Source organism: Berghia stephanieae, chromosome 9, assembly GCF_034508935.2.
Source record: "Berghia stephanieae isolate SIO BIC M18660-M18661 chromosome 9, UCSD_Bste_1.3, whole genome shotgun sequence".
NCBI classification, from domain to species: domain Eukaryota; kingdom Metazoa; phylum Mollusca; class Gastropoda; order Nudibranchia; family Aeolidiidae; genus Berghia; species Berghia stephanieae.
The window spans coordinates 36,231,370-36,248,407 of NC_088368.1; the positions used below are offsets into that span (position 1 = coordinate 36,231,370).

The window sequence follows — 17,038 nt, forward strand, 5'->3', positions numbered from 1 at the left end:
TTTTAGTTTTTCCTGTGACGTAGAAATATGAAGGTTGTTGTTGAGGCTTGGGCCATAGCTTTCTTCAGTGCTACATTTTAATGAACATGCTGTTTTTGGCCATATTTAAAATAATTTTTGTGTTAAAACACTGAAATAGCCCATAAGTTTAGATATGACACTTCATGAGATTACTGACAAATTGTTTCAACTTTCTGTGAATCTATATAATATTTACAAATTGAAAGCTTGTGCACATAGTTTGATAGTATATTCAATTTCCTTCAGTTTGATACCCAATTTGCATATATTTGAATTAATTTTGTAGTCTCCAGAGCCTTTGAAAGAAAATGTTGTCTCTTTTTTTGCAAGGGGACACAACTCACTTTTTTCAAAGAGCCATAACTCTCTTAAATGACACTTATTTTTACGGTAACAGTGGAATTTGTATGGCCAATAAGTTCTATTATTTGAAAAACATAGTGGCATAAACTCCCAAAGGGGGGGGGGGGGAGGGGGGGGGTCCCAGTGGCCTAAGCACTATGGTTCATGTCAGCAGATAATGAAATACCTATTTTTTTTCTTCTTCTAGTTTTGTTCGTTTGTTTTGGTTCGAGATTTAAAGAAAATAATATTATATTATTTGCAGGAAATAAGGCGAAACGAAAGGTGAGCAGGGCAAAGGAGCGAAACCGTTGCTGTACGTACATTACAGACAACTAGAGCTCTAGATAGATGAATGCCACAGTGAGTGGCAACGTGACATTTCCAGCAATTAACATTTTTGATTTTACGATTCACAACCAACACTGTTACACCCAAAAAAGACATTTCTTTTTCAAAGTTTTTAAAATAGATTTTTAAAAATTTAGCAAGAATTTAAAAAGAACAAAACAAAAAACAAACAAACAAACAAAAAACAAAACAAAAAACCAACAAAAAAACACACACAATAAAAAACCCCAAAAAACAAAAAAAAAAAAAAAAAAAAAAAAAAAAAAAAAAAAAAACCCAAAACAAACAAAATGCACACAACAAAAAACAAAACAAAATACAATTCTCCCCCCCCCCCCCAAAAGAAAAAAAATAAAACAAACAAAAAACTTTTTAAAAATCCCCCCCCCCCCAAAAACAAAAACAAAACAAAACAAAACAACCGAACAATAACCCTTCTTTTTTATTCAGAATTAAATCCTTCTCCACCTCCTCCTCCTCCTCCTCCTCCTCCTCCTCCTCCTTCTTCTTCTTCTTCTTCTTCTTCTTCTTCGTATAAATAGACGTATTCAAGCAGCCTAATATCTTTGAATCCATTAAATATTTGACTCTTCTTGTTAAAATTGAAAAATACAGAACAGGTGAGCATTTTATTCAACAGCATACTGATGATCTGTCGTACCTCCCTCCTGTGAAATAAAACGTCAATTTATTAAAAATACGAGGTTTTTTAAAAAAAAAGTGCTCAGGTTAAAAAAGGCATAACTTTATGAACAGAGTTCTGTAAAGTAAAACCATTACAAAAACTTCACTCCATTTGATTCAAATACATTAAATAGATAAAAAAAACAACAAAGCATTACAAACATAAAATAAGAACAAAACAAAACAAAACAAACGAGCAAGAGACAAAAGAAAAAAAGAACAAAACAAAACAAGAAAACAAAAAGAAAAGAAAACAAAACACATTTATAAAAAATCTAAATCAAAAACAAAACAACAAACAACAAATCAAAAACAAAACAAAACAAAACAAGATCCGAAACGAGACAAAACAAAAGTAATAACGATTACTGACCCTACCCGACAAATCCAAAACACCAATAAAAAAAAATAATAATAGGAATAATAATTACACTCGTTAAAAAAAAACAAAGAAAAATAATCGAGCAAGTAAGGGTGTCTAAATCATTAAACAACCATCAAAATTGTTTTATTCACCGCATAATTTTCTGTATGACTCATACTATTCAGGGGGTTCGGATAGCTCAGTTGGTAGAGCACTCGCTTCACACGCAAAGGGACCTACCGAGCTCGATCCCAGGTGCAGCGGAGATTTTTTTTTTTTTGTCTTCTGACCTTCCTGTCCATCAAGCAGTGATTGGGTAGTTGGGTTTGTTAGATCACGTGGAAAGTGCTTTGCGATGATACACTACTAGCGTCCTATCCAAAGGGTAACAAGCAATTGCTATTGTCCGTTTCACGCTATAGTAACCGGGATAAACTTCGGCTCCATGGGCCTAATGGCTCTGAAGTACTAATAATGCTGAAAACCTATAACTCATTCACACACACAAGCACACACACATAAACACCCACAAACACACACACACACACACACAAACACACACACAACACAACACAAACCAGATGCCTATCTTGCTTCTCATATCATCTACTTGTGCGCTATGTGGTCTAGTGATATGACACTCGCTTTCGGATCGGAAGGTCCTGGGTTTGAGCCTGGCTCCACGCATAGTTGAGTCCTTGGAAAAGACTCTTTACTCATATTCTTTCACCGTACTGTAAAATGACTATCTGGCCGTCAATAGCGTTGTCTTTGTCCGAAAAATTGTAATATTGCCTAACAGGCGTCATGTCCCGTCCTACATGTTAAATGTTGCTGTTGTCCAGGGGACCCCTTGTAAAGCACATTTAGTGGAAATTGCACTAGATAAAAGCTCAATTTTTATATTTTAATAAAATCGTCGAAAAAGATACTCTACTACTATTCTACTATACTACTACTACTACTATCTACTACTACTACTACTACTACTACTACTACTACTACTACTACTACTACTACTACTACTACTACTACTACTACTACTACTACTACTACTACTACTACTACTACTACTACTACTACTACTACTACTACTACTACTCTACTACTACTACTACTACTACTACTACTACTACTACTACTACTACTATACTACTACTACTACTACTACTACTACTACTACTACTACTACTACTACTACTACTACTACTACTACTATACTACTACTGCTACTACTACTACTACTACTACTACTACTACTACTACTACTACTACTACTACTCTACTACTACTACTACTACTACTACTACTACTACTACTACTACTACTACTACTACTACTATACTACTACTACTACTACTACTACTACTACTACTACTACTAAACTACTACTACTACTACTACTACTACTACTACTACTACTACTACATACTACTACTACTACTACTACTACTACTACTACTACTACTACTACTTATCTACTACTACTACTACTACTACTACTACTACTACTACACTACTACTACTACTACTACTACTACAACTACTACAACTACTACTACTACTACTACTACTACTACTACTACTATGCTACTGCTACTGCTACTACTACTACTACTACTACTACTACTACTACTACTACTACTACTACTACTACTACTACTACTACTACTACTACTACTATAATATACAGTTCTATTTCTCTGATGCAAACCTATTTTTAATTTCACAACATGTCGTGACCGATCGTCTCAAAACGGTATTATGTGGAGATCTTTGTTATTGTTTTTTTCATATCCGCTTTTATGAGTAATTCTCACTAAACTGTATTAACCAGACTATAAAAGTTTAAGGTTACACATAGTTTTGTGTGTTGGTCCGTCATACTTCAGGATGGCAATGTTGTGAGCTTCTTAGCCAAGCGCACACTATCTATAGCCAGATTCTTATGATTACAGGACGTAAAAAAAATTCAGGATGGATGATCTTTATTGACGACCAGCATTTAGTGCGGCTATGTGGTCTAGTGGTATGACACTCGCTTTCGGATCGGAAGGTCCAGGGTTCGAGCCTCGCGTTCGGCGCATAGTTGAGTCCTTGGAGAAGGCTCTTTACTCACATTCTCTCACTGTACTCAGGTGTAAAATGAGTACCTGGCCGTTAACAGCGTTGTCTTTGTCCGAAAAATTGTAATATCGCCTAACAGGCGTCACGTCCCGTCCTACATGTTAAATGTTGCTGTTGACCAGGGACCCCTTGTAAAGCGCCTGAGCACATATTGCGCTATATAAAGGTCAATATTTTTTTAAAAATTTATATAAACTAGAAAATAAGATGCCATCCGGAGAATTCACCTCAAACTTCCAATGAGAGTGGAACCAGTATTTTGACGTCATACTATTGAATTATAAGCTTAGTTTACTCATGTAACGCTGGGGACCCCTTGTAACGCGCTTTGAGCACATTTAAAACAAGTCATATTAAGCTGATATACTTTGTGCGGCTATGTGGTCTAGTGGTATGACACTCGCTTTCGGATCGGAAGGTCTAGTCATGGGTTCGAGCCTCGCTCGGCGCATAGTCGAGTCCTTGGTAAAGACACTTTACTCACATTCTCTTACCGTACTGATGTGTAAAATGAGTACCTGGCTGTTTACAGTGTTGTCTGTAGGAAACAATTGTATTATTGCCTAACTGGCGTCATGTCTCGTTCTTTATGTTACGTGTTGCTATTGATCAGGGACCCTTTGTAAAGCGCTTTGAGTACGTTTAGTGGATATTGCGCTATATAAAGGCTCAACTGTTTGTTACTTTTTTGTTGTAACTAGATGCTACGGACTGTAGAGTAGAGCAATAAACGCAAATGAAAAGAAACCCAGCTTAATACAAGTAAACAAACGAGCAAACAAGCAAACAATATACCAAACACGGAACATTTCGGGCACAAAACCCTTCTTTCTCTGTCGTCCATCATCTAGTTTTTAAGTAATGTATTTCTGTTTTTATTATTTTTCTGTTGGCAGGAGATAGGGAGTTAAGCCCGACATTTTCCGTGTTTGGTATTTCATTATTTTTAAAAGCATTTATGTTCATTTTTATTTATTAGCACGTTAGTGGATAGTGTGCTATATAATTGCTCATATTTATCAGTGCGGCTATGTGGTCAAGTCGTATGACACTCGCTTTTGGATCGGAATGTCCTGATTTCGAGCCTCACTAGGCGCATAGTTCAGTCCTTGGAAAAGGCTCTCTACTCACATTCTCTCACCATACTCAAGTGTAAAATGAGTACCTGGCCGTTGATAGTCGGAAAAAAATTGCAATATCGCCTAACAGGCGTCGTGTCTCGTTCTACGTGTTTCATGTTGCTGTTGATCAGGCACCCCTTGTAAAGCGCTTTAAGCACATTGAATGGATATTGCGCTATATAACGGCGCAAGCTCAAGTTTATTTTATTTTAAATTCATGAAATTTGAGTTAAAATAAAATCCTTCGCCGAGGAGAATATTTTTTTCTTAATTAAAAAAAAATAAAATAAAACTTTAATTAAATCTTATGTGTGCCCTGCCGTCTCAAACGGTATGAATCAACGTACCCTTATTTACAGGTCTGATAACTCAATTCCTTGAACATGAAATTAATGATTAAAATAAAGATAACAAACAAACAAACAAACAAATAATAATAATAATAATAATAATAGTAATAATAATAATAATAATAATAATAATATAATAATAAGTATAATAATAATAATAATAATAATAATAATAATAATAATAATAATAATAATAATAATAATAATAATAATAATAAGATAATAATAATAATAATAAAATAATAATAATAATAATAATAATAATAATAATAATAATAATAATAATAATAATAATAATAATAAACTTTATTCATCCTTTACGGAAATTGTACAACAGACGTGGCAAAGAAAATAGATTGATTAAAATATTGACATTAAAAATACACAGAAATCAACATTAAATAACCTATAAATACTTCAAAATAAATTAAATAAGAATATATCTATTACATGCTATATAGATATATAGATATAGATAATATGTAGACTTTATAGAATAAAAATAAATTTGATTATTGATCTAACTCTCTCCCTACCAGCTATTTTAAAATTTCCCCCGAAAATTCACTCCCATCCAGCACAAAAATAACAATGAGCTCTACATTGCCGTAATCAACGCATTACTTTTAATTTTGTGATGTATAAGAGAAATCAGAATAAGAACAATGTTGGTTATATCGTAACGAATGTGATGTTTTTCCTATAGTTGATAAGGGGAGGGTTAAGACTATATCATTTGGTATTACAATCTAAAATTACTGCAGATGCTTGGAAGATAAAAATAGTGTAGAAATAAATCAGATAGTGAGTACATATAGAGTCTAATCATTACGCTAAAATTATCTATAAAAATGTAAACCATTTCTCTTCAGCTAAGAACATGACTTACAAAAACTTACAATTGAATTCGGTTGTATACGTGCTTGGTGTCTTTCAATACAGCTCCACGTCCGTGACGAAATTCCAAAGTAACAGCTCAAATATTATTATGTTCGTCCTTTACAATAGAATTAGAGAAACGATAACTTATAAAACAAGTTAATGAAAATTGTTTTAAGCTAGGCCGGTATGTGCATGAAGTGATTAAGTCAACAGTGGATGCATGTGCCGGGTTAGGGTGAGTGAGCGAGTGAGTAAGAGAGAGAGAGAGAGCAAGTAAGTGAGTGAGAGAGTGGTGGAGTGGATGGAAGTGGCTGCTGTTTATAAATGCATGTGACTTGGGGTGAACTGTGACATTGTGATGGTGTTTGGGGTTGGCGTTTTGTGTGTGTATGTATGCTGATTGGATTCGGTGATTAGCTTGGAATTTGGGTGGATGGCTGGGTTGGTCGTGGTTATGTAGGGTGTTGAGGGAGGGATATGAAGAGGGAGAGGAAGGAAGAAGAAGAAGATCTAGTAGTAGTAGTGGTACTACTAGTAGTAGTAGTAGTAGTAGTAGTAGTAGTAGTAGTAGTAGTAGTAGTAGTAGTAGTAGTAGTAGTAGCAGCAGCAGCAGCAGCAGCAGAAGAAGAAGAAGAAGAACAAGAAGAACAAGAACAAGAAGAAGAAGAACAAGAAGAACAAGAAGAACAAGAAAAGGAAGAGGTGGTGGTGGTGGAGGAGGAGAAATAGGAAAAGGAGGAGGAGGAGGAGGAGGAGGAGGAGGAGGAGGAGGAGAAGGAGAAGGGGGGTATTTAGAAGGTAAAGGTAGATATAGACAAATATGTGGATAGAGAGAGAGAGAGAGAGAGAGAGAGAGAGAGAGAGAGAGAGAGAGAGAGAGAGAGAGAGAGAGAGAGAGAGAGAGAGAGAGAGAGAGGTTTTTGGCTAATTATAAATGCATGTGACTTGGCGAACTATGACATAGTGATGGTGTTTGGGGTTGGCGTTTTGTCTATGTATGTTGATTGGATTTGGTGATTAGGTTGGAATTTGGATTGGTGGGTGGGTGGGTCGTGGATGTATATGGGGGGGGGGTGACGGAGATGAAGGAGGATGTAGAGGAGGAGGAAGAGGCGGAGGAGGAGGAGGAGGAGGAGGAGGAGGAGGAGGAGGAGGGGGAGAGGGAACTTTGGAAGGTAAGAAATAAAGGGAGACGAATACAGAGAGAGAGAGAGAGAGAGAGAGAGAGTCAGAGAGAGAGAGAGAGAGAGAGAGAGAGAGAGAGAGAGAGAGAGAGAGAGAGAGAGAGAGAGGGGGGGGGGGTTGGCTAATTATAAATGCATGTGACGTGAGAGTCTTTACTCACATTCTCTCACCGCACTCAAGTGTAAAATCAGGAACTGACAAGTAACAACGTTGTCTTTCTCGATACAGAAATTATGATTGAGCCTTAGAGGCGTCATGGCTCTTCCCAATGTTAAGTGTTGCTGTTGGCTTGAGGCCCCTTGTAATGTACTGTGAGCAAATTTAGTAGATATTGCTCTTTATTGCTCAAGAATTTTAGATGTTAATTTTGGGTGCGATAACAGAAACAGTTTGTCCTTAAACAAAAAGACAACTTAAGTAAAGATAAAGTTGTTTTTTTTTAATTTATTAATTCCCATTTATTCTAACCCATGGGGAAATGTATCTTTAGGATCCACTCCTAGGGAAGACTGGAATGACCCACTAAGTAAACAAACAGGCAGGTTTTGAGAATTCTGCCGTCATTGGACAAAAGGTTGTAAGAGTCAATAAATAAATGTATGCTTTGGAGAAATAAGACTACGGGGGCGAAGTGCCACTATGGCCCGGAAGGTCCGAGGTTTGAGCCCTGCTTCAGGCATTTTCGTTTGTTTTTCCTTGGACAAGATCATTTACCCCCAATTTGCTCACTTGGACAACATGAGTGATTCCTGTTGACATCAGACATCCTGATGGAATGCCAAAGCGACGGGATCTTATGGTGCCGTCGCGAAATGGCGTAATTTAGAAAAAAAAAAAGGTATGAAAAATAAAGCAGACTTCTAGAGCAATCATGCCCATAGAGCCGGATTTTCTCCCGGTTTCTAGGACGATAAACGGACAAAGACAGGGATCTCTTGCTTACTATCCTTTGGACAGGATGTTAGTCTGTCGCAAAGTACTATCCGACATAACTAGAGTATAGTCGAGAGTTGTGTTGTGACGAGGCTACCTGGTGGGTTTCGTGTCTGTAAAAAAATGAGCTTTTATATAGAGCAATATCCACTAAATGTACACAAAGCCCTTTACAAGGGGCCCTTGACCAACAACAACACGTAACATGTAGAACGAGACATGAAGCCTGTTCGGCGAAATTGCAATTTTTCCGACAGAGACAACCCTGTTCACGGCCAGGTACTCATTTTCACGTGTGTGCCGTGAGAGAATGTGAGTAAAGAGTATTTTCCAAAAGGCTCGAACCCGGGACCTTCAGATCCGAAAGTGAGTGTCATACCACAAGACCACATAGCTGTACACAAGCACGGCAACGGTTTTGAGGCCTGGATAGATTATCATAACATTGAATGTAGTGTGAGACCATTAGAATCTGCTGCCATGTCTAACAAACGTGCTACCCAGCTACCAATTCAATGTCGGGGACCGGGGGGGGGGGGGGGGTCAGAAATAATGATCTCGACTTCGAACTCTGATCGTTAACGGGCGGTACATTAAAAAAAAGAGCTTTTATACAGCGCAATATCCACTAAACGTGACCAAAGCGCATAACAAGGGGGTCCCTGGCCAACAGCAACATTTATCATTTAGGACGGGCCATGACACCTGTTAGGCGATGTTACAATTTTTTTCGGACAGATACAACGCTGTTAACGGTCAGGTATTCATTTTTACACCTGCGTACGGTGAGAGAATGTGAGTAAAAAGCCTTTTCCATGGATTCAACCATGCGCCGAGCGAGACTCGAACCCATGACCTTCCGATCCGAAAGCGAGTGTCATACCACTAGACCACATAGCATCAATTGTGAAGTGAATAGTCTACCAACAAAGCTGACGGGACCCCACTCATATTAAAAAAAAAAAAAGATGTTTAGCATAAATGAATAATTAATAAGCCATGCGTAATAACTTATAAATAGTGAAGGAATGAATTAGATGAATTGATTGATAATAAATTATGAATCAGAAAACGACACCTCTTTGTAGTAGGAAAGTGATACTTATGCTAAGCTGCTAGAAGCTGTGCGGTCCAAATAGCTCAGTCGGTAGATCACTCGCTTTACATACGAAGGGGCCGAGGTCGATCCCGGGTGCAGTCGAGATTTAAAAAAAATTATGATCGCCCTGTCTACCCAGCAGTGAATGGGTCGCTGGGTCTGTTAGATCTGGTGTAAAGTCCTTTGCGATTGACTGGCGTCCTATCTAAAGGATAGCAAGAAATTAGTTCATAACAAGAACAAAAACATTAATGCATTACTAGGAATCTAGACAGACGACAGAGAAATATTTGGCATGTCTTGTTCTCAAGCAAAAAAAAAAAAAAATCTTGAAATGCCGTCTGCCTGAATTTTAAGTGATGTATAAATGTTTAAATTGTTTTTTTTTTATTGGCTGAAGAAGAGTTTAGAGCCCGAAACGTTCCGTGTCTCGGTATTTTGTTCTTTATCGAAGCTGTTATAATACTATTGTTAGTTGATTACTTTGTAGAGGCAGGTGATATTGTATGTATTGTCATGTCATGTGACTCACCGTTTCCTTCCGGTCATTAGCAGATTATGTCGGGGTGAACAGGATACTCAAAGTTATGACATGATATCGGTATGAATCACGTGACACAAACTGTGACACGCCGTCTCAAATCGTCTCAAATTATGTCCAGGGGTGAATTGGGTAAGGGGAGAAAAAAATGAATCTATTATCTATAGATAGTATGTGCTTGGCTAAGAAACTCACAACATTGCCATCCGGAAGTATAACGGACCAACACAAAACTATGTGTAGTCTTGAACGTTGATTGGTTAACATAGTTTAGTGAGAATCACTCAAAAACGCGGATGGCAAAAAATAGTAACAGACCCGAGTGACGTCAACTTCATTCTATCTATAGATAGATCGTTTTAAACAGAAAGCGAAAGCTCAGCATTCAGTTTTCGTGCATTGAAATTTGACTCTCTCCTTACCAGCTATTTTTAGAATTTGTCCCGAAAATTCACACCCGCCCGACACAAAACAGATTTTTCCTAATCAAACAAAAAAGTAACACGTGAATTCTAACCAGAATGTTGTTCAGCAAAATGATTTCTACAACGCAGGGTTTAGTATTTATAGCTGTAATCAAAGCATTTCTTTATAATTTGTGATGTACAAAAGAAATCAGAATGAGAGAATTGTCGGTTGCATCGTAACGAATGTGACGATTTTCATATGGTTGGTAAGGAGAGGGTTTAACATTGATTGCAAACATATATAAAAATTGTGTTCACTCATTGTATTGATGCATTGCGTTTATTTAAAAAAAACACTCACAACATCCGCCAACCGTATATGACGTTCTAACATACAAAATGTGTAATCTTCAAGTCTTAAAAGACGTTCCTGTTATTGCCTTTGTTCTTCGCCATAAAAATGATAAGTTCTCACTAATTTCTACCTGAGTGACCTCATTCTATCTATAGATAGTATGCGCTTGACTAAGAAGCTCATAACATTGCCATCCGGAAGTATACCCGACCAACACACAAAACTGTGTGTAACCTTGAACGTTTATAGTCTGGTTTATACAGTTTAGTGAGAATTACTCATAAACGCGGATGGCAAAAAACAATAACAAAGACCTGCGTTACGCCATCTTCATACTATCTGTAACAGAATGAATATATTATTGTACAATTCTCACCACTTTGTCAACAAAATGGTTTCCACAGCAGGTTTACTTCATTGCATCATCAGAGCACATCACAATGAAACAACAAAATAGTTTCCACAGCAGGTTTACTTCACTGCATCATCAGGGCATATCACAATGAAACAACAAAATTGTTTCCACAGTAGGTTTACTTCACTGCATCATCAGAGCACATCACATTGAAACAACAAAATGGTTTTCTGTGAAAATATATAGTTATTCCTTAGGATCGATCTCGAGATAAGAGCGAGATAATCCAAGTGTCAGTCGCAGTGCAGCGCCGTAAAGTGAGTATCAAGGGCTGAATTTATTTGTTCGATGAAAATAAAAAGAGATTTTCAAAAAAATCAGTAAGCAAAAAACCAAAACAAATTTGAGCATTTGTATAGCGCAATATCCACTAAACGGACTCAAGGGATTTCCAGCCAACAGCAACACCAAACCTGAAGGACCATACATGACGCCTTAATAGGCGATATTGCAATTTTTATTTTCGACAGAGACAACGCTGAGAACGACAGGTACTCATTTTACACCCGATTGCAGTGAAAGAATGCCGCTGAGATCGGGAACTCGAACCTAAGACCTAAGATCCGGAAGCGAGTGTCATACCACTAGACCACAAAGTCGTACAATATCGGGATTCGAACTTGGATCTCCAGGATGGACCTCACGGCATCTCGCTCCCCTCGTGTTACGACAACATTGAATAGTTCTAATTTTTTTTTTGTGGCATCCGGGATTATAGATCTACGTCTTGTTAATTTTTTAACCGTTGCCTTAAACCAATTAAAACTTAATTAAAACTAAATTTTACGAATTACGAAATTTTGAATCTGGAAATAATTAGATTTGCATTTTAATTGGACACATGCACGTCTTATAAAAACTGTACAATCAATTGATGCTATGCGTTTTGCTAAAATACTCACACCATCCACCAGTTGGATATAACGTCCCAATACATAAAACTGTGTGTAAGCTTGAACGTTAATAGTCAAATTAATATAATTAGTTAAGTCGAACCATCATCGAACGTGATGCGTAGTGCTGACGGAATGAGCCAAAGGCCCAGAACATCCCGTCTTCGGAGATTTTTTTTTGGCCTAATTTCTTCTCGTGGATAGTTTGCCATCCTAGGCTGCGGACACCACTGGTTACTGACTGCCCCAATCAGCCTGAGGAGAAAGCTCCACGGGAGTCTGGAGGATCTCCAAAGGATAGCGGCATATCTGGTGGATAGACTTGCCATCTGAGCAAACGCCAAGAAGAAGAAGAAGAAGAAGAAGAAGAAGAAGAAGAAGAAGAAGAAGAAGAAGAAGAAGAAGAAGAAGAAGAAGAAGAAGAAGAAGAAAAATAATAATAATAATAATAATAATAATAATAATAATAATAATAATAATAATAATAATAATAATAATAATAATAATAAGAAGAAGAAGAAGAAGAAGAAGAAGAAGAAATAGAAGAAAATTAGGAAGTAGTAGTAGTAGTAGTAGAAGAAAGAAGAAAGAAGAAGAAGAAGAAAGAAGAAGAAGAAGAAGAAGAAGAAGAAGAAGAAGAAGAAGAAGAAGAAGAAGAAGAAGAAGAAGAAGAAGAAGAAGAAGAAGAGAGGAGAGAGGAGGAGGAGGAGGAGGAGGAGGAAGAGAGAAGAAGAAGAAGAAGAAGAAGAAGAAGAAGAAGAAGAAAAGAAAGAAGAAGAAGAAGAAGAAGAAGAAGAAGAAGAAGAAGAAGAAGAAGAAGAAGAAGAAGAAGAAGAAGAAGAAGAAGAAGAAGAAGAAGAAGAAGAAGAAGAAGAAGAAGAAGAAGAAGAAGAAGAAGAAGAAGAAGAGGAGGAGAGAAGAGGAGAAGAAGAAGAAGAAGAGAGAGGAGGAGGAGAGAAAGAAGAGAAGAAGAAGAAGAAGAAGAAGAAGAAGAAGAAGAAGAAGAAGAAGAAGAAGAAGAAGAAGAAGAAGAAGAAGAAGAAGAAGAAGAAGAAGAAGAAGGAGAAGAAGATGAAGGAGAAGTTATAATTCAGTGAGAACAAATCACCAAAATGCTGTCATAAAAACAATAGAAAAGAGATGAATGACGTCAATTTTGTTCCTTCTATAACATTTAAAGGTTTAAAAGATTATCAGTTTAAAAACGCCTTAACTGTTGACATATCCTGTTGCTTTCTCCTGTATTCTATGATTCACTCGTCCGGACGTGCAGCGCATTTTGCCGGTCTGGCAACCGAATGCAATTGACACTTTGATAACCACGCCTCTCGGACAGTCGTCATGATGTGGTAGAGATTGGTAACCATAGCGAACTGCACAGGTTTTACTATCGATGGTATGCGTTTTAGTAAAATACCCACTGCTCTACCACTTAATCAATAGATAGTATGCGCTTAGCTAAGAAGTTCACACATTGTATAACGGACCAACACACAAAACTATGTGTAACCATAACCATGAACATTTATAGTCTGATTCATACAGGTTAGTGAGAATTACTCATAAACGCGGATGGCAAAAACAACAACAAAGACCTGAGTGACGTCATCTTTGTTCTTTCTATAGAACCAACATAGAAAACTATGTGTAAATTTTAACGTTTGTAATGTGATCTAGAAAATTGTGGGATAACTAGTCACGTATTTGGCGATCGGCGATATAAAACAATAACAATAACAGTGATCAGAAAGAGGTCGATTTCAGACACGTTATTATTAATAAACAAACAACCATGTTTGTCCGAAGGTGTGTCAAAAATTCTATATTTTGATTGGTGAAATAACATCTACTGGTTAATTATGGGCTTGATTTACGTTGTTGTCGTGTACCTATATATATACTTTTGTGTTGGTTTGAGAGTATTTCCATTACAACAATGAAATCTTAACAATTTGACGCCGACCTGACCGTAACCATCGTTAACTTATAGCCTGACACTGACCAAAAAAATTATGTCAAAAGACAAGTCTTTGGCCACAAAAGAAAACAAAAAGAGAGTTGCATTCAATAGGACAACCAATGGAATCACTTGTTTCCTTGAGCACTTTTAACAACTCATTAGACGGTGCAAAAACTAAAAAATGACGTCAAACTATAAGTCCCGTTGGGTTCTAGTGTCAGGCTATAAGTTAAGGATGGCTACGACCAGACCCATTGAGAAACATGGAAGAGGCTTCTCAAATTATTTAAGTCTTAAATGTTGTAAATTCTAACAATTTCCTTTCGTTTTAATTCCAATTTTGGAATCCCCGTTATATAAAATCGAATTTTTAATATATTCCGTCTTGGCAAGCTATATAAACATTGTAAAATTAAATAGGAAACTATTTTAGGCTTCTCAAACCAGGTGGTTGTCAATTTGGCTCTTTTTGATTAAAAATACTTCTTCTTTTTGAAGTCTTTTTGGCAAAGACAATTTTATTCGTGTTACGCATTACTCCGCCTCCAAGACAACTTCAGATCAAAGACAATTTATTCGTGTTACGCATTACTCTTCGTCCAAGACAACTTCAGTTCAAAGACAATTTTATCCGGGTTACGCATTACTCCGCCTCCAAGACAACTTCAGATCAAAGACAATTTATTCGTGTTACGCATTACTCCGCCTCCAAGACAACTTCCAACCAAAGACAATTTATTCGTGTTACGCATTACTCTCCTCCAAGCCAACTTCAGATCAAAGACAATTTATTCGTGTTACGCATTACTCCTCCACCAAGACAACTTCAGATCAAAGACAATTTATTCGTGTTACGCATTACTCCTTCTCCAAGCCAACTTCAGATCAAAGACAATTTATTCGTGTTACGCATTACTCTCCTCCAAGCCAAATTCAGATCAAAGACAATTACTTACTCCGCCTCCAAGACAACTTCATATACATCTTCTTTTTTCACGTTTCTTTGTTACTCATCTTCTCATCACGAAAGAAAACAGACTGCTAACATAAAATATTCTGCGATACTTAAAAAAAAAAACAAAACAAAAAAAAAAACAACACAAAAAGAAAACAAAAAAACAAAACCAACAAACAAACAAACAAAAAAAACAAAAGCAATAACGAAAACAAGAACAAAAAGCAAACATGAACAAAAACAAAACAAAATAAAAAATCTAAACCCAAATAAAATCACAAAACAAAACAACACCCCTTCCCCCCCCCCCCCCCCAAGCACACACACATGTATTTACAATTATAATTACGTCCAGAAAACTCGATCGATCAACATTATCTGAAGAACACGTTTGCTGGCCAAAATCTGAAATACGTATTTTTTTTTCTTTTCAGAATCCAGTCGTATCGATATTATGTGTTAAAGTAATGAATTAGGGAGCAGGCACTGGTCTAAGATAAAGATCTGAAAAAAAATGTGTATGAAGAAGAAAAAAAGCATATCCAAAAATTAGCTTGCCTGTTAGGCCATAATACTATTTTTCCGAAAGAGACAACACTGTTCAAGGCCAGTTACTCATTTTAACCTGAGTACGGTGTAAGAGAATGTGAGTAACATGTTGGACGAGATATGAAGCCTATTGGGCGATTTTACAATTTGTTCCGACAGAGATAACGTTGTAAACGACCGGACCAGGTACTCATTTTACACCTGAATGCGGTGAGAAATGTGAGTTATAGTCTTTTCCAAGGCGGACTCAACTATGAGCCACTCAGAGCGAGACTCGAACCATGGACCTTTCGATCCGGACGCGAGTGTCATCCCAGAAGACTACATAGCCGTACAATAAACACTCATAAAGCTAGTGAATAAATACATAAATAAATAACATGAATGAATAAATAATATCTAGATAGCGGATATAAATTTGGCATTTTGTTCTTTCTTTTCTTTTCTTTTTTATCGTGTTAACTAAGATTTTGACATTTTCTATCTTTAATTATCTGGCCAACCTGCTTACCGGTGCGGCGATGGCGGATGTTACGAGAAAACTTAAACAAATAAAAGATAACGATGATAATAAATAGAACATGGCTATTCTTGGTTAACTCACTCAATCCTAGATATTATTGCTACTGTGCGGGTATGTGGTCGACTGGTATGACACTCGTTTTCGGATCGGAAGGTCCTGGGTTCGAGCCTCTCTCGGCGCATAGTTGAGTTCCTGGAGAAGGCTCTTTACTCACATTCTCTCGCCGTACTCAGGTCTAAAATGAGTACCTGGCCGTCAACAGCGTTGTCTCTGTCCGAAAACAAATTTGTAAAATCGCCTAACAGGCGTTATGTCCCGTCCTAAATGTTAACTGTTGCTGTTGGCCAGGGACCCCTTGTAAAGCGCTTTGAGCACATTAAGTGGATATCGCGCTCTATAAAAACTCTTTTTTTTTTTACTGTTCAAAATTGAAAAAAAATGTATTAGATAATTTTATTCAACTTATATTAACATATAAAAACTGAAAACATTAGCTTTGATAGTACGTCTATAATTTGTCTCAGAAAAATGTAATAAATAAATAGGAATGGGGTAAAAGTAACCCGGGTAAACAGCGGATATAGTCGGTGTTAGGGTTGAGTGAGTTAACGACACAAACTGAACACAGAAATCTAAAATGTCATAACATTCATTGTATTCGTCTTTCTTTCTGTTTTTTTTCTCTCCCCAAGGTAGTACTAACTTCTACGTCATGGCACAATACCGAAGGGCTACAGCTCAGGTGGTCCCTGGTTCGGATAAGTAAGTAAGTAAGTATGTACGTTGATTGGATTTGGTGATTAGCTTGGAATTTGGATTAGTGGGTGGGTGGGTCGTGGATGTATATGGGGGGGGGGGTGACGGAGATGAAGGAGGATGTAGAGGAGGAGGTGGAGGAGGAGGAGGAGGAGGAGGAGGAGGAGGAGGAGGAGGAGGAGGAGGAGGAGGAGGAGGAACTTTGGAAGGTAAGAAATAAAGGGA

General features: G+C 37.1%; 2 protein-coding genes across 2 annotated transcripts in view; one reads left to right on the forward strand and one right to left on the reverse strand.

The window, feature by feature from the left end:
• LOC144980142 (uncharacterized) overlaps positions 1 to 996 on the forward strand; it is a 6,514-nt gene extending 5,518 nt beyond the window's left edge. The window contains exon 2 of the mRNA XM_078927699.1: positions 69 to 996. The gene's annotated coding sequence lies outside the window, so the exon portion shown is untranslated. The remainder of the gene's footprint in view (positions 1 to 68) is intronic.
• The window catches only part of LOC144980143 (fatty acid-binding protein homolog 1-like), a 33,420-nt gene extending 26,783 nt beyond the window's left edge, over positions 1 to 6,637 (reverse strand). Inside the window, exon 1 of the mRNA XM_078927700.1 lies at positions 6,260 to 6,637. The gene's annotated coding sequence lies outside the window, so the exon portion shown is untranslated. The remainder of the gene's footprint in view (positions 1 to 6,259) is intronic.
• Positions 6,638 to 17,038: the final 10,401 nt, after the last annotated feature.